The following is a 19,968-nucleotide window of genomic DNA, read 5'->3' on the forward strand; positions in this document are numbered from 1 at the left end:
CTCCTCTGCCTGTCCATAGTTCTGGCCCTGGTCATAGGACTTGCTGCTACAGAGCTGATTATTCATCAGTTCCCATGCAGAATACACTGGTTTTAATTTTGCCATTTAATGTAAATCTGAATGAACACTAATCAGCCTTTTATTGTAAATGTGATATTGTAAATACTGTACACTACATACTGTAATTCTGTTATATTTGCCTTATGTAAGTGAATAAGCCTATTGGCTCCTTATCACATGGTTTACTTCTGTTGGACACATAGCATACATATTTAGATATATTAGCCACTGGACTGCCAGAACAAGAACCCTCACATAAAGACATGCAATGCCACGTTTAGCTCCATGCACAATTTAAATGTAATTTTGTTAAAAATGTAAATTGAAAATGTGTTCAGAAGAGCAATTTTATTTATTTTTTTTCCTAGTGAGTCTCCTTTAAATAAAAAACTGTGATCATTTCACAAAGAGTTGGTGTTGTGGTTGGTTTGACATGAATATTGCCTTGGCAGGTTTGTAGCTCGTTTACATTGATAAATGAGAAAAACAAGAAGAAAATTGTAGCTACAATAGAAACAGCTTTACATTCCCAGGTTATTCCATAGGACATGCTGGAATGGTCACATATTGTGTCAAGTTCTTTTTAGCAGCGCACTGTTAAATACTGAAAAAAAGCAGAATTTACAGAAACTGAGACACTTTCCATAGCTAAGGCAGTGTCTGCCACCTAAAGTCTAAAAATGATATAGACTAAACATTTGAATGAAAGGATTTATACTTTTGGACTGCTGCCTTTTCTGATCAAAACATTAGCAGCTGAGGAAGCAGAACACTTTATCTTATTTATCAGGTACAGCAGCTTACCTACCAATGTAAAGGTGATGTTGCCATTTGGCCAACATGTGGACATCATAAAAAAGTGAACATTTTCATTTTTTTTGTGTTATTTATATAGTACTGACACAGTTCTGCAGCACTTTACAGAGATTATCTGTCACTCACTGCCCCAGAGAAACTAACTGTCCAAGGTCCTTATCACATTCACACACAGTCAGGTCAATCTATTAGTCAGAAGCCAACTAACCTGCCTGTAGGTTTTTGGAGTGTGAAAGGAAACCCACACAGACACGGGGAGAACATACAAACTCCTTGCAGGTCTATGTGCTCCGTTTGCAGCACTAAATTAAACATGGCAGGGGAGGCAAGTAGGCCTATAATTAATCCTCCTGCGTGGTACTAAATGCATGGGGATATTTTTATGATTCTATAATGATGTAAAATAAACTAGATTAAAGCTACCAGCTGCTTCCATTCTCAACTTCTGGTCCAGAATAGTGCCAGCCTGTTTGTTATCATGTGGGATATGTGCACCTGGACCCACTGTTTATAGCAGCCTATAAACAGAGAGAACAATAAAGGACTTTGACAAAAATGAGAGGTCCCAAAATGTGACCAAAACATTGATTCTGCACAATAAAGGATTTTTTTTACACTTTTGTCAAACTCCTGTGAGTGCTGACTTTATAGTTCTCTGTATTTCACAACCCACTACCCGGCAACCAGGCAATAAATATATATATATATATTTATACGGCCTCTCTCTGCTGCCGATCACCCTTTATGACTATGGGCCCACATCTGTTCTGCCCATAAACCTGCCCTTTCCACCAATTTTCCAGACCCATCCACATTTCCCCCACCCGACCTACCCATTTCCACACCCCTTATACCATAGCCCTGCCCCCAAATGACATCATGAACCTCCCTCCCAACCTGAAGGCTGGTATTAGTCACAGAAAAAGGCGGTCACCCAACATATATACCAAAGCCCTAACTCAGCACCCTTTTCAATTGTTTTTCAATAAATATCATAGCCAGAAGATCACTTATGGAATCTGATCCTTTCATGAGAGTGACAATACCTTCTTTTACAGTAACATGTTTCATTCTAAATAACACAATTATTTTTCTATTTTTAACTCATTTTGTAGGGAGAACCTGGGTAATAACTTCTTAAAGGGACAGCGCCCTTACCTGTACTCGATAGGCCACACCAAAATCAAGGGAAGCACTCCAAGAAGTCATGCAACAAAAATCACTTTATTCTCTCGTCTTGTCTGGGAGTCACAGCATACAGGTCAAATCACATTGTTCAAACAGGCTTTCTTCAATCATGCAATAAACATATACCACGCCGTGCACAGAAACTGTTGTTTTTACCAAGGGTAGCTACTTTTGGCTCTTCACCACTGTCCCCAGTCTCAGTGGGATCTCCTGTCCCCACCTGGCTCAGGAATCCGGCACTCCCTGCGGTGCCCCTTTGCTATTCCACCAGGAATTTTACTGGCAGACTCCTAGCCCGAAGCTCAACAAGCCCTCTTCTAGCCTACCCCTATCCGCTTGGGTCCCTATTCTGTGGATGATCCACTGGAAACACTGTTTCCCTCTACTCTCCTGGTTGGGGCAATAGGTGGCCCATGCTACATAACCCTGACTCAGACACCTAGGGGCACATTTACTAACCCACGAACGGGCCGAATGTGTCCGATTGCGTTTTTTTCATAATGATCGGTAATTTTTCGATTTTTTCGGCGTCTTTACGACTTTTTCGTATTTTTTGTGATTTTTTCGGCGTCTTTACAATTTTTGCGTAAAAACGCGAGTTTTTCGGCGTCTTTACGATTTTTGCGTAAAAACGCGAGTTTTTCGTAGCCATTACGAAAGTTGCGCAAAGTCGCAATTTTTTCGTAGCGTTAACACTTGCGCGCAAAGTCGCGCCTTTTTCGTAGCGTTAAAACTTAAAAGGCGCGACGTTTCGCGCAAGTTTTAACGCTACGAAAAAATTGCGACTTTGCGCAACTTTCGTAATGGCTACGAAAAACTCGCGTTTTTATGCAAAAATCGTAAAGACGCCGAAAAACTCGCGTTTTTACGCAAAAATCGTAAAGACGCCGAAAAAATCGCAAAAAATATGAAAAAGTCGCAAAATGTTCGTTTCCAATCGGAATTTTTCCAATTTGGATTCGAAATCGTGTCTTAGTAAATCAGCCCCCTAGTGCCTGCTTCACTTTCAGCTGCCCTGTTCTATTCTTTTCTTACCCTATATGCGGTTCTTCTTTTCCTCCAGCTGGCCTCTTCCCTGTTCTCCCATAAAGACCCTTAATTCTGGGTGTGGTCCCCTTTTTATACATTCTACCCCACACTGCCTCTAGTGGTCGGGGTGTGAACTGCACTAATACATTTTTAATAGGTAAAAATAAAATTCTACTGCCACCTAGTGGACAAATAAAGTCACAACATTTTACCCCATTCCCACATACATATTAACACACAATTTACACCTTCTTACAATTTAGCATATATTACATCCTTTATCCTTTGTGATTAATTTGAACTGGAAATGTATAAATGGAGCCAGTCAAGGATGTACAATGCATACAGTAGGCCATTAAGTAATATTTACTAGTAGGTTTTCCACCTGTCCAGTTTTTACAAGGACTGTCTGGTTCAGAACTGCCTGCATGGATTTCAGAAGTCAGACTCTGCCCCAAGTGATGCCAAATTCAGTCAGTCAGGGGCCACATCAAAGTTTTGTCCCCTAACACCAGCTTTCCCTCCCCTAAATATCATCATCCCATCCCTGACTATGTCCACCTTGTCATCACTTGCACCCCCATTTATCTTATTAACCAACAGCCAATCAATTTAGGTGCACCTAATTATAATTATAATCGGAGGAAAATCTCCATGTAAGTTTTTGCTAATTTACCTATTCTCTCAGCTTCATTTGCAAATCTTTTTATTTAATACACTACAATATAATTGGAATGAACACGATTTTGAAAGCTATTGTTTCCTTTAAAAAAAAGACGCTTTTGAATATTCAGCCTGGAGTTGTGTCAGATATCAATGCCTTCTTAGCATGATGCCACAGAAAGGTTAGCCTTTGAAATAAATGGTCTTTGTCTTGCAGGATCTTGTATATTCAGATTTACATTTTGCAGAAATTTGACTTTTAGAACTTATTTATTATTCTCAATTAGATTCTATGACTTAATTCCATAACCCATTCATAGCAGAGTCATTTAAAAGGCAAGGTTTATATTGAGTACAGATTAAGTCTAGCAGCAATCAGAATTTGATATTACTATAATATTTAATAAAACTGATTTTTAAGAACAAGTTCTAACACAATAAATATATGGGGAATAATGTACTAAAATAAGGATAAAAAATAAGGATATTAAAAGTTTCTGTCCTGTAAATGATATCCTTATAAACGGCCCTTAGTGGTGTCATCAGTTATAATTGGATCTAAATGATGTCATTTTTGCCACATGACTCACTGAAACTTGTGTATTATACTAAATAATGCAGGACCTGTTGTAAAACATGAGGATATTAGAAGTCACCTTGGAGTTCTACCTGTATAAAATCATTTGGCCTCGTGCTTTTATGTGGCCATGGGACTCTCGTTGACTCAAAATATCCTCATATTTCAATGGGGGTACATTATTCACTAGACATCAAATATTATTTATATATTTCCCCCCTATAAGTGCGGTTGTTTGTGTAGCCCCAATGCTATCATTTCCAAAACTTTCTGTTTATAGATGTTGCAGGAACCTCAATCATGTGATTGAGGTTCCTGAGGTTCCATTGAACTCAATAATATTTCATTTCCACTCAGACTGTATCTACACCAACCTGGGTGTGGGCACCCCATTCAAGGGTTCAACCAAAATGGCATTTAATTGCATCATTGTTGATTTTGCGGAATACCAAACCGAATCTGAATTTAATTAATTATAATAATACTTTTTTAATAAAATAATTCAAAATTGTTAAACATATTCCTTTTTGTCTGTGATAATGAAACAGTACCTTGTACTTGATCCCATCTTAGATGAAATAAGTCCTAATTGGAGGCAAGACAAACCTTTTGGGTTTTAATACCCAGAAATACCCAGGTCCCAAGTATTCTGGATAACATAACCTGTATATTTGATTACTAGATTTCTGTCTCCCTTGGCAAGAGGGAAAAGTCCATCTGAACCCAGTGATGGTATATGGCTCAGTCCATTTGCTCCCTGCTTAGCTGACCAATCCATGTCTGGAAATAGGGTAAGCGCAAGAAAGAATGAATTGGACCTTTTATCATATGGCCCCACACTCATTATAGTTATAATAAATGATGCTTCGGAACTGTGTTTTCTTTTTTAATACCATTAGATCTTCCAATTGATTGTCATTCTCTAGAACACTATCCAAAGTTCTTTGCAATTACTGGCAGAATATAAACCGATCAGAACATAGTGTCCTTCCAGCCACCTCTATGATTTCCCATCATGGCCATTCACTCATCATTCAATAGCTTTTGTCACCATTTTAATTTCTCCTAAATATCTCTGAACTTAGACGGCATTTTTTTTTATAACTGCAATTATGGAGCTTCATGAAAAACGTTGATATTAAATACAATTTTGGGTATTCACATAAAACAAATCAGAGTAAGATACAGCATAGAAATCATATGAATCGTTCCAAGGAAACCCGTAAATGTTTGCTGTCTAAGCAGTTTGCTGCTCCCAACATTTACGAGATGGAACATATGTTTAATATACAATGCTGTGGGACATGCTAAAGCACCTACTATCAGCCAACTTAATGAAGTGATTCATAGAGTATGCTTCATAATCTGACTTTCTAAAGAAGAAAGAAAAATTATGTTTTACAGCCTGGCATGCACTATGCAAAATCATTATGTATTTGATTCAAATTTGCTATAACATGTGGAAATGGAACACTTTGGTAAGATTTGTACCTGTGGCCTGTAGCCGAGAGGCAGACAATTACATTGTTTCCTCACTTCTATGGATACCGTCCCTGCCTTCAAAGGACAGCTTATTGAAAGGCTTTGTCCGACATGTGCTAATAATTTGTTGGCAAAGTCAATCACAGTTGCAATGAAGTGCTATGAAATATTGTACTGCCTAAAAAAAGAGAAGCTACACCTATTGATACGCAATAACATATATCTTAAAAGTATGTTTTCTTATTCAATTACTTTACTTCAGGAAATTCTGGAATATCTGGAACAGATGATCGCTCAGCAAATTCCGGAACTCTAGGGAACAGTCAGTAATTTCTCCTCTCCACCAAGAGTTTTAACCCATTCTTTTTGAAGACATTTGCTATTCCCAAGCATTATGTATGTTTAAGTTTACAGCCAATCATTCATTAATACTAAAGGTGGCCATACACATTAAGATCTGCTCGCTTGGCGACCTCGGGTGGGCGATATCGGGGGAATTTATGTTAATGGTCCTGGGGCCAAACTATCAAATTATAACGACAGTGATGGGCACAGTCGGTTCGGGGACCGCATCAATGAGCCAATGCGGTCCCTGAATTTTTTAACCTGCCCGATCGATATCTGGCCGATTTTAGGGCAGGCCAGTTGTTGTTTCCCCTACACGGGCGGATAAGCTGCCGAATCGGTCCAAGGTACCGATACCGGCAGCTGCAATCAGCACATGTATGGCCACCTTAACTCCAGGCAGGAAAATACTACAGTTAAAATGCCTCAAAAACTAATGATACTGGCAATAATGACTTGATCAAGGAGAAGAGAGAGTGTTACACCATGCATATCTTTAGGATATCGATTAATGTGCAATATATGGCTAAAATATTTTGACACACCTTCTAATTATTGGAAATGGCTACTGAAACCACACACCTCATTGCCAACATAAGTGCTGCCATACATTCCCAATCGTCTCCTTCCAGGTTTGTGGCAACAGTTTGGGGAAGGCTCTTTCCAAAATGTATTTGTATTTTCTATGGGTTACAGAGGTTCCATGACTTTTGTGACTCTAAATAAAGTTTTTAAAATCTCAATTATTAATCATAGCAAAACCTGCATTTTTTCAAAGGAAACAAACCAACAAAGGCAACTAATTTCTTACAAAATGTCTGTAAATGATGTATTTTTTAGAACTATATCTATTGACATGGTAACCATTGTTTACAACAGAATTCAAATTTTTACTAATGATTGTATATAATGATTGATGATATAAAAAATATGTAAACTGATTAATAACCGCCTATGTGTTTTCTGAGGAGAACCAGATAAACAAGAATAATGGCTGACGTGCAAATTTCTAATATTATAAGCAGAGCAGATTTTATGGATGTCCAGCGTGTGTGTGTGTGCAGGTGTGTGAGTTATTATGTGTGCTTCTTGGTCTGCAAGCAAAGCTCAATAGTTAAATGTATTACTTGCACCTGAAAATCTGACGTGTACTTTATGTATACTATAAATATAACTCCCAGGGCTGACTTTCTACATTAAAGGACACTATACTTTAGTTCGACTATTGAAAACTGTAAGTCAGCAGTCTAATGCAAAGCTTCCTAAACTCTAATGGAAGCTCCAACAGTCGATAGGTGAAAGCAGGGAAACATTAAGGAGGAATGCCTTTTGGCTGTGCTTGATATTACCCGGGTTAAACCATTATTAGTCTGTTTGTACAGTATCTGTAACATTGTTATAAGGTATGGGGGTCACCAGCCAAAAGCTGCATCCACTAAAAATGTCTGAAACCTCTGGACTGTTTGTTGCTTTCTAAGAAGTCTGGGTCATCAACGCTGTATGGCCTGCTGGAAAAATGATCCCTAAATAAATCCATAAGGAACACCATCAGGGCTAGGGTTGCCACCTGTCTGGTTCTGACCCAGACAGCCCAGTATTCAGAAGGGCCAATTTCCAAATTAGGAAAACCGGACAGGACTCACTGAGATTGGTGCAATGATTGGCCAATCACCAATCACCACATCATAGCCCCACCCAGTGGTGTCACAGACCGCCTCTTCTCTGCCCCTGTGATACCGTGGCCCCACCCCCATGATGTCACTGCCTGCACAGCAACAAACACCAGCAGAGGTGGCAACCCTACTCAAGGCTGTTTTTATATATTGGCACCAGAGGGCCTGCGCCTAGGGTATCAGCTTTAAGGGTGCCTATATAATCGAGGGTGCAGAGGGCAAGTGCAGGCAGGAAGTGATGTCACATCACACATATTGAAACAATGTTACAGATACACGCCATGTGCATGATCTCACTTCCGAAACCTAGAATCATATTTATTTGCAGTCCCTAGGGTTGACCTAAATACAACCCTGAACACCACACCTGCCAATTCATTGTATTATTTGTTAAATTCTCGATGCATATTTCATATTAAAATATTATGGCAGTCTGACTACATAGCCCTGCATGCAAAAGGGGAAAATGGCTACTTTCTCCACTCTGTTTTCCTTCCTTGCTTCAACAAAGCAACAGAACATTCCAGAATGGTTTGAATAATGATGGTTCTTCCTAAATCATGCATGCCTTTTTGATTAAGGAATGATTTGTGTCCTGGGCAATGAAAAAATATGAAAACATACAGGGAATGGTTATTCTATATATCTTTAGGACATGATGAGAATTTGATGACAGAGTTTTATGATCTAATCTAAATCTGGAGAGGGAGGTAATTGATTTTTTTAGGGGGAAAATGATGGGAAAAATGAGAACTGTCCCAACTTTTTTTTTTTAATTAAAATGAAACACAAGATTAGCCTCAATTCTTTACATCCTGTAAATTCTGCATTTGATTACTTCTCTATATGGTGCAGGTTAATGTAATTTCATTGATGAAGAGGGAGATTGCTTCTTACCGCAGACACAAAGGGGTAACATTTAGAAACAGGGGCAACGTTTGTCTTTACCCAGTAACCCATAGCAATCAGTTTGTTTTCCTGTCATTTTATAGCAACCAATTAAATAATTGCTTTCATAAACATAATAGTTCAAGACTAGAACAATGTGGCTCTGAGAGTGCTGGCTAAAGAGTTTGCAAGTAAAACTGAATGGGCCGTGCCAGCAGGGCAGAGGGACTAGGAATAGCTTGCTTCTGAGACGTCAAGCAACAACAATAAGACAATATCATGGAAACTGGTATTGTAAGCAACTAAATAGTACAGCATATGTAGTGACATAGGCAATAGCCAAGGACTAGTATTCACAGAAACCTAAAAGGGGCCAACAAATTCCTTTTAACTTCTAGTAATATTTGTAGACAATTTGCTATTGGTCTTCATTTTTTATTATTTGTAGTTTTTTTTTAGTTATTTTAATTTTTGTTCAGCAGCTATCTAGTATCTAGTTGCTAGGATCCAAATTACCTTAGCAACCAGGGAGTGTTTTCAATGAGAGATTTGGTATATGAATAGGAGCAGACCTGAATAGAAAAATAAATTATAAAAAGTAACAATAACAATAAAACTGTAGCCTCGCAGAGCAATAGTTTTTGGCTGCCGGGGTCAGTGCCCCCCATTTGAGAGTTAATTAATTTAAATATTTAAAAAAAACTTGGTGTTAACTCGGTGAACCATCCCTTTAATTTATGGTCTGGTACCCAAAAATGCAGTGCTGCCTAGATTAGGACTGATAACCACAATAAAGAGTTAAATAAAATATAAAGTTTTTTTCTTCTAAAATATTAATTTAAGCAGATATATAGTTAATTCTTGACCTAATCTTGAAGCACCTCTTATTCCCAATGCAGGTCAAACCAAGAAATCTTGCAGACAAAGCAAAGAATACTTATTGGTACCTGCTATTGAAAAGAATCCATTTCTGCTCCAGTATACGAAAAGGGAGTAGCTTTCTGACTTTCTTGGTTCAAGTGCCCTCTTTATAGTATAAATTTAGTTCAGGTCCATCCATGAACTTATAACAGCGTTATACAAATACACAAAACGTTGACAGAAAATACACTAACACACCCCTAAATTCCACACTACTCATCAATATATACCCCAGAGGTGCCAGTTTAATTACTACAGAATATGGATAAGAAGCATATTAACCCCAGATGAGCCAGAACAATAACTAAATAAAATAGATAACGGGCAGATAACCAGTATAATTGGTACAGAACATGGATAATCTGCATATTTACTCCAGATGTGCCAGTATAATCACTGTAGAAAAAGCCAATAAGAACTCTATTAACCCCAGACAAGCCTGTAAGATCACTAAAGATGACCAATAAGCACCTCATTAACTCCAGACATGCCAGTAAGATAATTACAGAAATGGAACCCATTGCTATCAGGTGATCAGTGAGGGGACGCACAGAAGATCAGAATATTTAATGATTGATTTATTGATGTGTATAATGCAGACTGATACAAGTCTTTGCTAGGTTCCATGTTAGGATATCAGTTAGCTACATAACAGCTGATAAAAGACAAACCCCCACATGGAACTAAAGCTGGCTGGGTGCAGAAATCTGTAGCAACCAATAAAATGTTTGCTTTAAGACTAGTACTACCTGGTGATTGGTTGTTATGGGTTACTGTACCTGGGCAAATCAAGGGTCATTTATGTCATAATCCCAAAAGGGGTCATATAATAAAAGGTGCATTGTTTTTTACAGGTCTAATCACCTATAACAACAAATACAAGGTAACATTTTCTGGCCAACTGCTTAGATGCAGGAACTTTTAATTACTGACCACAAGGTGTCAGTGTTAACCTATACTACTAAAATCTATAATTATCAGTGTGATTTGAGAAAGTGCCACAAAAATGGGTCTTATGTAACTGGAAATTATAAAAACATGGCAGCATTATACTATTATGGAGATAATTGCATTGATTTCTGTACCATTTCTCCTGCACTAAAAGAGGAATAAGATTTGCATGTATGTATGACTATTTATATAGTGCAACTAGGATACTCACATGTACAATATGTGTCCAGTTTTACAATATAGAAAAGCCACATAGAGCTTACAATCTAAGCGGTTGGATAACATATGGGCAGAAATAGAAGGCACAAGGGCCATTGACAAAATCAGATCAGGTTCTGTATGGCCTGGGAATAAGTTAGGTTTAGATTAGAGGTGCTCCTGCCATAAGGCAATGTGAGAATTTTCTAATTTCTCTACACTAGCAATGTGCCCCCCCCCTGCCAGTGCAGGAAAGGTAAGCAGTAAAGGGAGTGAGATGACAAGAGGTAGAATGGGGTAGAATCACCCTGGCCTTTAGTAGGCATTATATGGAAGATAATTAGGAAAGTTTTTGGGAAGAAACATAACAATAACAATCTGCTTTTGGGGGGTGTCAGCGACTCTAACAACCAAATGGCAATTTCAGCTGCACGTTTAAAAAAATAACTGATAATAACACTGACAATTTTATAACAATATAAAATAGATTATGAAGACCAACTGAATAGCTGATTATAAGAGATCCATCTTATAATATAGCAAAGTTCAAATTCAAAGGTGATCTCCTCTTTAACTTTTAACCACACTGGTTTATAGGGAGATCCAATATTCCCACCTGGGGTCAGTCACATTCTCATATTTCTTTATCTACAAGTAATTTTTTTTTATTACAAATAACTCATTCAGCAGTATGTTTAAATGTACTCTCCAAATTCATGGCCAAATACAAGCAATATAGTATCAGCATGCTCGTGTTCAGTTATCAGAAACGTATGCAGCCCTCACATCTGTCTTTATATTTCCATTTACTTACAGTTGTCTCTCTTAAACAAAAGGTAACTTTACACTCCTTTAGAAATATTTTGTGTTACAGAAATCATCAATTTAGAGGAAGTAATATCTGTATAATGCTGCCACCTAGTGGCTGATTGTCATGATTGCCTTTTTTTTAGCATCCCCAAAGCATTGCATTATTACTGCCAAGCATACATAAGCAACACATCAGGTTTTGTACAATATCAGATAATGAGTCAATGTATTTGTTTGTTTTATATTTCAGGTGCATTTGGGACAAGGCCGATAGTCAGTATTTTATTGGCCTTCATATGATTAAAATAAACTGGGATCGTTGTCTTGAGATAATTGAAATAATGAATGACAGTATCCAGGAAAATGGTTACATTCGCCTCCTTCTCAATGCTCATGCTGCCCTGATAATTCTACAATAGTATGGGCTGAAGTACATTCAAATATGTCATACAAAGATGGTTGTTTATCCTGGACCTGGATAGTATACTCCCTTGAAGGGCAGGACCAAGGGGGTCTCTGTTTGGATATCTTTTTTGAGACAGGGAAAGTCCTGTGTACCTCAGCTTTGTGTCTTGTGTCTTTGTGTCTTTGTGCAATGGAAGGTCTCCTTCTTCTCTCTGGTACCTATGCTCCTGGTGGTACATATTGTTGGTCACAACCCCCAGAGAGACAGTTTTATTCCAAGCAGAGCCTCCTGCAGGCCAGCAGTCCACATGGGGCAACCAAATAGCCAATCACAGCTCTTATTTGGTATCCCCAAAGACCCTTTTTCATGCTTGTGAGTGTGGCTCATGAGTGAAAAAGGTTGGGGATCCCTGCTCTAGAGGAATGCTGGAGGGGTTCTAAGCTAAAATAAGTGCAACCCTGTAACTCTGCAAATATCTAAAAGGTTAAATGCTAATGGCTCATTGGGCAGCCACAGGGGCAGCTATTTAAATAAATAAAAGAAGAAAAGGAACAGGTTACATAGCAGATAAAAGATATGCTGTGCAGAATACAATGGTGATTTACAGAGTGTGTGTTATCTGCTACGTAACCTGTGCCTTTTAGCCCTAGTTTAGTTTGAATGGCTGCCCCCATGGCTACACAGCAGCTTTGTTTATATGAACTATATTAGGGTTTATGAAGCAAGCACACAACTTTTACCAGTGCAGGGCAACAGTACAATTATATTTTAATTACTTTGATACACTTTCATTTTTGGGGGTTACTTTTCCTTTAAGAGTACAGTACACTAACTAATTATGGATTTACAAACAATACATGTTAGTGAGTAAAACAAATGTATGTCTTTACTATGTGTGAGAAATGCATTGGCACCAGCAGCTGCTGTTGCTACCACTTATATGTATAACGATATATCTGTTGTAATGAAGCATTAGCCTGCCCAGAGAATTACCCACAGGCCAGGCAGGTTAAACTTGTAGAAAATACAGGTTTTGTGAGTTTGGGGTCAAACCTGCAGTAAAATAGTATATGGGCAATCCTAGAGCACACAATTAAATAAAGTTCTCTTTAACCTTTTGCACCAGTCTCCTTCTTTTGTTATATCAGGGGTTTGGGTCAGGTTCAAGTTTCAATAGTTTAGTATAAGTATACTATTTTTTTCACTCATCTGTTCTTCACTATCATTCATATGCAGGCAAATAAAGCTCCCTTTGTAGCAAAATAAACTTCTAAAAACTTCTAAAAATAAAATTAAAATAAAAATTGCGTGTTCATATCATCACATAATATAAGTGAGGCCCAGCCATGGTTTCTCACATTAAATTGCATTGCTTATTCTAGTTCAGCCTACCAATCAGGGGCGGGCCAAGCCAACTTGCCCCTGCACATGCATGCGCAGTTGAACGCGGGGGCGGGGTTGGCGTTGCGATTCGATGGATCATTGCCCCCACCGCCTAAGGTGGGCCAATGTCTAAAGAGAGCGGACTAGGGGTAGGCAGGAGAGGCTGCCTGGCGCCCCCCAATCGTTGCGCCCTAGGCAGCTGCCTCTTCTACCTACCCCTAGTTCCGGCCCTGCTACCAATAGCAATAAAGCCCAACCCTACATTCCTACGCTAATAAAGGTATAGTACTTTTTATCCAAAATGCTCGGGACCTGAGGTTTCCCACATAAGGGGTCTTTTTGTAATTTGGTCATTGGGCATACCAAATTACATACAAAGCAACCAATAACAAATACAAGAGGTGAAGTGGGCCCTCCCCAAAGAAGCTTATAGCTATACTTTAAGTATACTAAAAAGCAATTTCAATATGAAATAAAGCCAACAGTGTTCTGGCCCCAATAAGGGGTAATTATATCTTAGTTGGGATCAAGTACAGGTATTGTTTTATTATTACAGAGACAAAGGAATTTTTTAAAATTAGAGTTGTTTGATTAAAATGAGTCCATGGGAGATGCCATTCCATATAATTTAAAGCTTGGATAATGAAACCAAATATACATTTTAATAATCATAACTAGTTTTTTTTCCCCCTTAGGAATATTATGCACAACCTTGTCAGACCTAGAACAAGGTTGAATTTTCTTAGTAAAACAAAGATCTTTCCCCTGGAGAGTAAAAGTGAACCAACCCCATACTGTATCTGACCAATCTGCCCATATAGGTACCATAAAAGAGGCCATACATGATATGACTGCATTTCTATTGTTCCATTCACCTCCTCTTTACTTTATCATTGGTTAATGCTCTATACACTGGCAGATATGGGGCATATTTTAAACCTCTGCTATTATAGGAATATAATTTGTGATCCACTGACCTCCATACATGCACCAAAAATTGCATACAACGTTTTGTACAATTATATCAGTACTTGTTTGGCCACCTTAGGTATCTATGGCACATTTTGGTTATGTCTAACAGTGTATACAGATATAGGACCTATTTTTCAGAATGCTCAGGACCTGGGGTTTTTCTGTACCTGGAATCTCCATACCTTAAGGGGCCCATTTACTTACTCACGAACGGGCCGAATGCGTCCGATTGCGTTTTTTTCGTAATGATCGGTATTTTGCGATTTTTTCGGAAAATTATCGCGACTTTTTCGTTACCAATACGATTTTTGCGGAAAAACGCAAGTTTTTCGTAGCCATTCCAAAAGTTTCGATTTTTTCGTAGTGTTAAAACTTGCGCAAAACGTTGCGCCTTTTAAGTTTTAACGCTACGAAAAAAGCAAAACTTTTCGCGCAAGTTTTAACGCTACGAAAAAATCGCAACTTTCGGAATGGCTACGAAAAACTCGTGTTTTTTCGCGCAAATCGTATTGGTAACGAAAAAGTCGCGATAATTTCCGAAAAGTCGTAAAGGCGCCGAAAAAATCGCAAAAAATACGAAAAAGTCGCAAAATGTTCGTTTTCCAATCGGAATTTTTCCAATTCGGTCGGAATTCGTGTCTTAGTAAATCAGCCCCTAAGTGTACTAAAAAATGATTGAAACATTAAAACCAATAGGATTGTATTGCCTCCAATAACGAATCATTATAACTTATATAAGATCAAGTACAAGGTAATGTTTTATTACTACAGAAATAAAGGAAATAATTTTTAGGGATTTTGAAGTATTTGATTAAAATTAAATCTATAGGAAATGGCCTGCGCTTTCTGGATAACAGGATTCCGGCATACCTGTATATAAATATATACCTGTATATAAATATATATGTTTAAACGTTTCTACATGAATACAAAAAAGGCCTCATAAACTCATTCGTATAAAATCCCTATTACTTAAGCCATTTTTTTCATTTATGTTCTTTACAAAGTGTGCTGTGCATGATTTATATCAGACTTTCCATCCCAGATGGACATTACATTCTGTAGGGCGGAGAGCTGAATTTAGCAGGGTTAAATCCAATCCGATAAATGAGGTGAAATTTCAAATATGAGGACAACTATTTGGTTGCACGTCAAAGCTGTGACTTCGAAAATTCCATCTGCAACCACTTACAGTTTTCTTGTAAAGTGCAGGCTGGAATGTTTGACTAATACAGTATCGGCAGCAAGGGGATTAGGCCTGGGGTTCACAAGCCAGCGAGATACGGCTTCCACGGAGATTTAGTGCAATGTTAAGTTTTATGTGGAATCATCAGGTAGGGTGGAGCTCTTGGGTTTTGTTTAGTTACCATTCATTTCCACAAAATACCATATATCTTTGGTGTAATTGAAAGTCAAAGCAACTCAGTTGTAATAGATCTTCTGTCATAAAGACATTACAGACCATTGTCTGACAAGGTTTAATAGAGTTTAATGGAAAACATAGTGCAAAACATAAAAACCTGTATCTACTAAACGGTGCCAAATGTCCAGCTCTTAAAATGCCTTTTATAACCTATTGAAAACACGCACATAAGGCCTGAACATGAAAAACAAAAGTGAAAATGACCCTTTTATTAATGCTAGTAAACTAGAAAATCTTGTTCTTCAAAATTAAGATGTACATCATTGGTCATGTAAATAGCATGGCAAGCATTGCTAGTGTTGGGGTCCCAGGTTCAACTCCAGCAAAGCAGCCATCAGCAATGAGTTTATATATTCTCCTTGAGGTTGAGTGGTTTTTCTTTTGGGTACTCCTGTTTCCTCCCCTCTCCATAAATTTAGAAGAAAGTTGGTTCGGCTAAATATTCGGAAAGGATTTTTACAGTGAGAGCTGTGAAGTTGTGGAATTCCCTCCCTGGCTGATACATTATATAGCTTCAAGTAGGGATTGGATGGCTTTTTAGCACATGAGGGAATACAGGGTTATGGGAGATAGCTCTTAGTACAAGTGAGGGAATACAGGGGTATGGGAGATAGCTCTCAGTACAAGTGAGGGAATACAGGGTTATGGGAGATAGCTCTTAGTACAAGTGAGGGAATACAGGGGTATGGGAGATAGCTCTCAGTACAAGTGAGGGAATACAGGGGTATGGGAGACAGCTCTCAGTACAAGTGAGGGAATACAGGGGTATGGGAGATAGCTCTCAGTACAAGTGAGGGAATACAGGGGTATGGGAGACAGCTCTCAGTACAAGTGAGGGAATACAGGGGTATGGGAGATAGCTCTCAGTACAAGTGAGGGAATACAGGGGTATGGGAGACAGCTCTCAGTACAAGTGAGGGAATACAGGGTTATGGGAGATAGCTCTCAGTACAAGTGAGGGAATACAGGGGTATGGGAGATAGCTCTCAGTACAAGTGAGGGAATACAGGGTTATGGGAGATAGCTCTCAGTACAAGTGAGGGAATACAGGGGTATGGGAGACAGCTCTCAGTACAAGTGAGGGAATACAGGGGTATGGGAGATAGCTCTCAGTACAAGTGAGGGAATACAGGGTTATGGGAGATAGCTCTTAGTACAAGTTGATCCAGGGACTGGTCCAATTGCCATTTTGGAGTACGGAAGGAATTATTTCCCCCTCTGGGGCAAATTAGGCTTCAGATGGGGTTTTTTGGCCTCTGGATCAAATAGCAGTTAGGCAGGTTATATAAGCATAAAAGTTTGAACTTGATGGAAGTGTGTCTTTTACCAACCTAACTTACTATGTTTCTATGTTGGGATATATGGTACCCTATGCTAGTTGCAGTGGACACTCCCAAACGATGTGAAGGGCAGTGCATGAAGTCTATAAAGTACAGTGCTCCCTTTAGAAACTACGTGTTTAAACACAAGACACAAGGCTGATTGCAGTGTATTACTACCCGCCCCCCCCCCCCCCTTATGCGTTCAAGGGTGGTCGAATAGGTCAAACAACATTAGCTCACCTTGAAAGCAATGCTTTGAACAGCATAATATTGTCCTTTGGAACCCATACACAGAATATTCAGTGTTCTGGCAAACAGATACCAATCCCAGACTGATATTTTCTTTAAACTAGGTAACTTATCCTGGAGGAGAACTGATTTTTGCTACACCGTATCGGGACAACAAACTCTAACTAATAGAAGCAACACCTTATAAAGGAAAGCATACATATAATTTAAAAGGGCCTGTGCCTGAAACATTGTTAATTCAAATTGGTGCGAAACGAAAGACAATTTAATGAAGATGCAAATGCCTGTGTAATGAAATATATCTATAAACATCAAGAATATGTTTAAAAATATGTTTGCTTTCTGCAGATTGGTTGCTATGGGGGATTAAACCAGGGGCAAAAATTCTTACTTTCATAACATTGCCATTCTAAAATGTGGACACCATCATAGACTACTATAGAGACATCTGTGCCATTCTGCTACCTACGGCTACCAAGCCTGATCACACCATTCTGTCCCACCGCCTAAATGCCTGGTATACCTGTAGGGAGACTCCAGACATCTGTGGGCACGGCAGGGAGTAGCTTTTCTAGAAGCTTAAATGAGTCAGACTACCATAGCACAGAAGTTTAGGTTTCAAAGTTCAGTAGATAACGGGTTTCTGTCACAGGAAAACACATCAGTTAATAGTGCTACTCCACCAGAATCCTGTATTTTTCAAAAGATATATTTTTTTTATTTTTAGTTCTGAAATTTGACATGGGGCTAGTTATATTCTTAGTTTCCCAGGAGCCCTCAGTCATGTGACTTGTGCTTTGATAAACTTTAGTCACTCTTTACTGCTGATTTGCAAGTTGCAGTTCCCCCCTGCAGCCGATCAGCAGAACAATGGGAAGGTAACAAGAAAATAGCTCCCTGGAACCTGCATTACTAAAAATGCTCCCATGCCCTACCTAATGGTAGATATGATAACAGCACTCAATAGTAAAAATTTAAGTCCGGCTTGGCCAAGTCATGATAGGAGAAACAATAGGGTACCTGAAAGCAGTTCTAATGTGTAGCGCTGGCTCCTTCGGAAAGCTCATGCACAAGAACTGAGATGGTGCCTACACACCAATATTACAACTAAAATTTTAGAATTAATTATTTGCAATGTGAACAGTATGATATAGTAATAAAAACTATGCCTTAGAATCCCTTTTAATTTGCTGAGTTGGAGAGCCTTTAAATTCTGAGCAGCTTTTGGCTGTCGGGAAGGAGTCCTACCTGAGCAGTGGTGCTCCCTCAACCCATAGCAGACATGTTTCTGAAGGAAACATGCAGATAAATATAGTGTAACTAACTATGAGAAGGAGTGAGCAAAGTAATTAAGGCATTACTTATACAAACACAATATGCTTAGACATAGTGAAATATTACTGCAAGCACTGTTCCACTTACAGTTGAGCACCTATCACATAAAGTACCCAGTAACCTACGGAACTTGAAGTTCTCAGGCTGTTAAGTAACCTAAGAATTGTGGCCTAGGGCAAAAGGCCAATTACAGAAGCAGAAAAGCAGTGTTAGTAAGGGTTTATCTCTTTTGCAAATCTCTATTTTGAATATCCAGTTCTAAGCAGCATTTTTTCTTAATGTGGGTGCCACAAAGTCTGTAAATGGGACGTGCATAGGCAATCATGTACAGAACGTGTAATTTTTTCTTGTTACAAGCTGGTGCTACTCTACAAAGTATGCAAATATCATAATTATTAGAAAGACAGATGGCTTTGTTAAGGGACAGTAAATGTACTTTATGTATTTACTTTTCCATTATAGCTTTCTAATGGGGTGAAAGATGAATTTATACAGTTATTCTTGCTATATGACTTTTATGGCTTTAGGAATGTAGTTTATTTACTTACTCAGTTAGTGGTTTCTGCCTTGCCTTTTCCCAGTCATTGTCTGTTTCTTGCTTCCATCATTCTTCTGCCAATATGGTAACACATATCATGAGTGTTATAAGTGCAATCAATAGGCAGCACCTTTCCCATTGATGTGAATGGCACTACAGTAGGGGTATTTTTACCACATCTCACTGCAGCACTCAAAATTCTTAGACTGCCAAAGGCTTAAGTTTGAAAAAAAAAAAAAAAAATCCGGGAAGCCACTGGGGGCACTGCCATCTAGTAACATCCAAACATGCTAAAGAGCAGGCTAATAAGAGACAGTAAGAAGTTGCACCTTTGATCTATCTTTTATCAGAACTCAAAAGGCACTGACAACTGGTCAGTATCTAACTTCCTAATTCACTTTTATGCATTCAACAATACTCCTATAGAAGTAAGGAAACCATTTTTTTTCATTTCTATTAAGGTGGCCATACACGTGGTGATCTGACGATCTTTCGTGCGACCATCGGTTGCACGAAAGATCGTCAGATCCGCCACTAACCTTCAGGGCTGAAACAGGCAGATAGGGAGGTAGAAACAATAGGATTTCTACCTCCTTCTGCCGATTCAGCGCTGAAGGCAGATTTTGGTCAGGCGCCTTCTATGGCGCCCGATCAAAATCTTTTAACTGGCCCGATCGGCGAGTCGACCGATATCAGCAGCCTCCTGCGATATAAGTCGACTCGCCGACTTTAGGTGAGG

Source organism: Xenopus tropicalis, chromosome 3 (genome assembly GCF_000004195.4).
Source record: "Xenopus tropicalis strain Nigerian chromosome 3, UCB_Xtro_10.0, whole genome shotgun sequence".
Taxonomy (NCBI): domain Eukaryota; kingdom Metazoa; phylum Chordata; class Amphibia; order Anura; family Pipidae; genus Xenopus; species Xenopus tropicalis.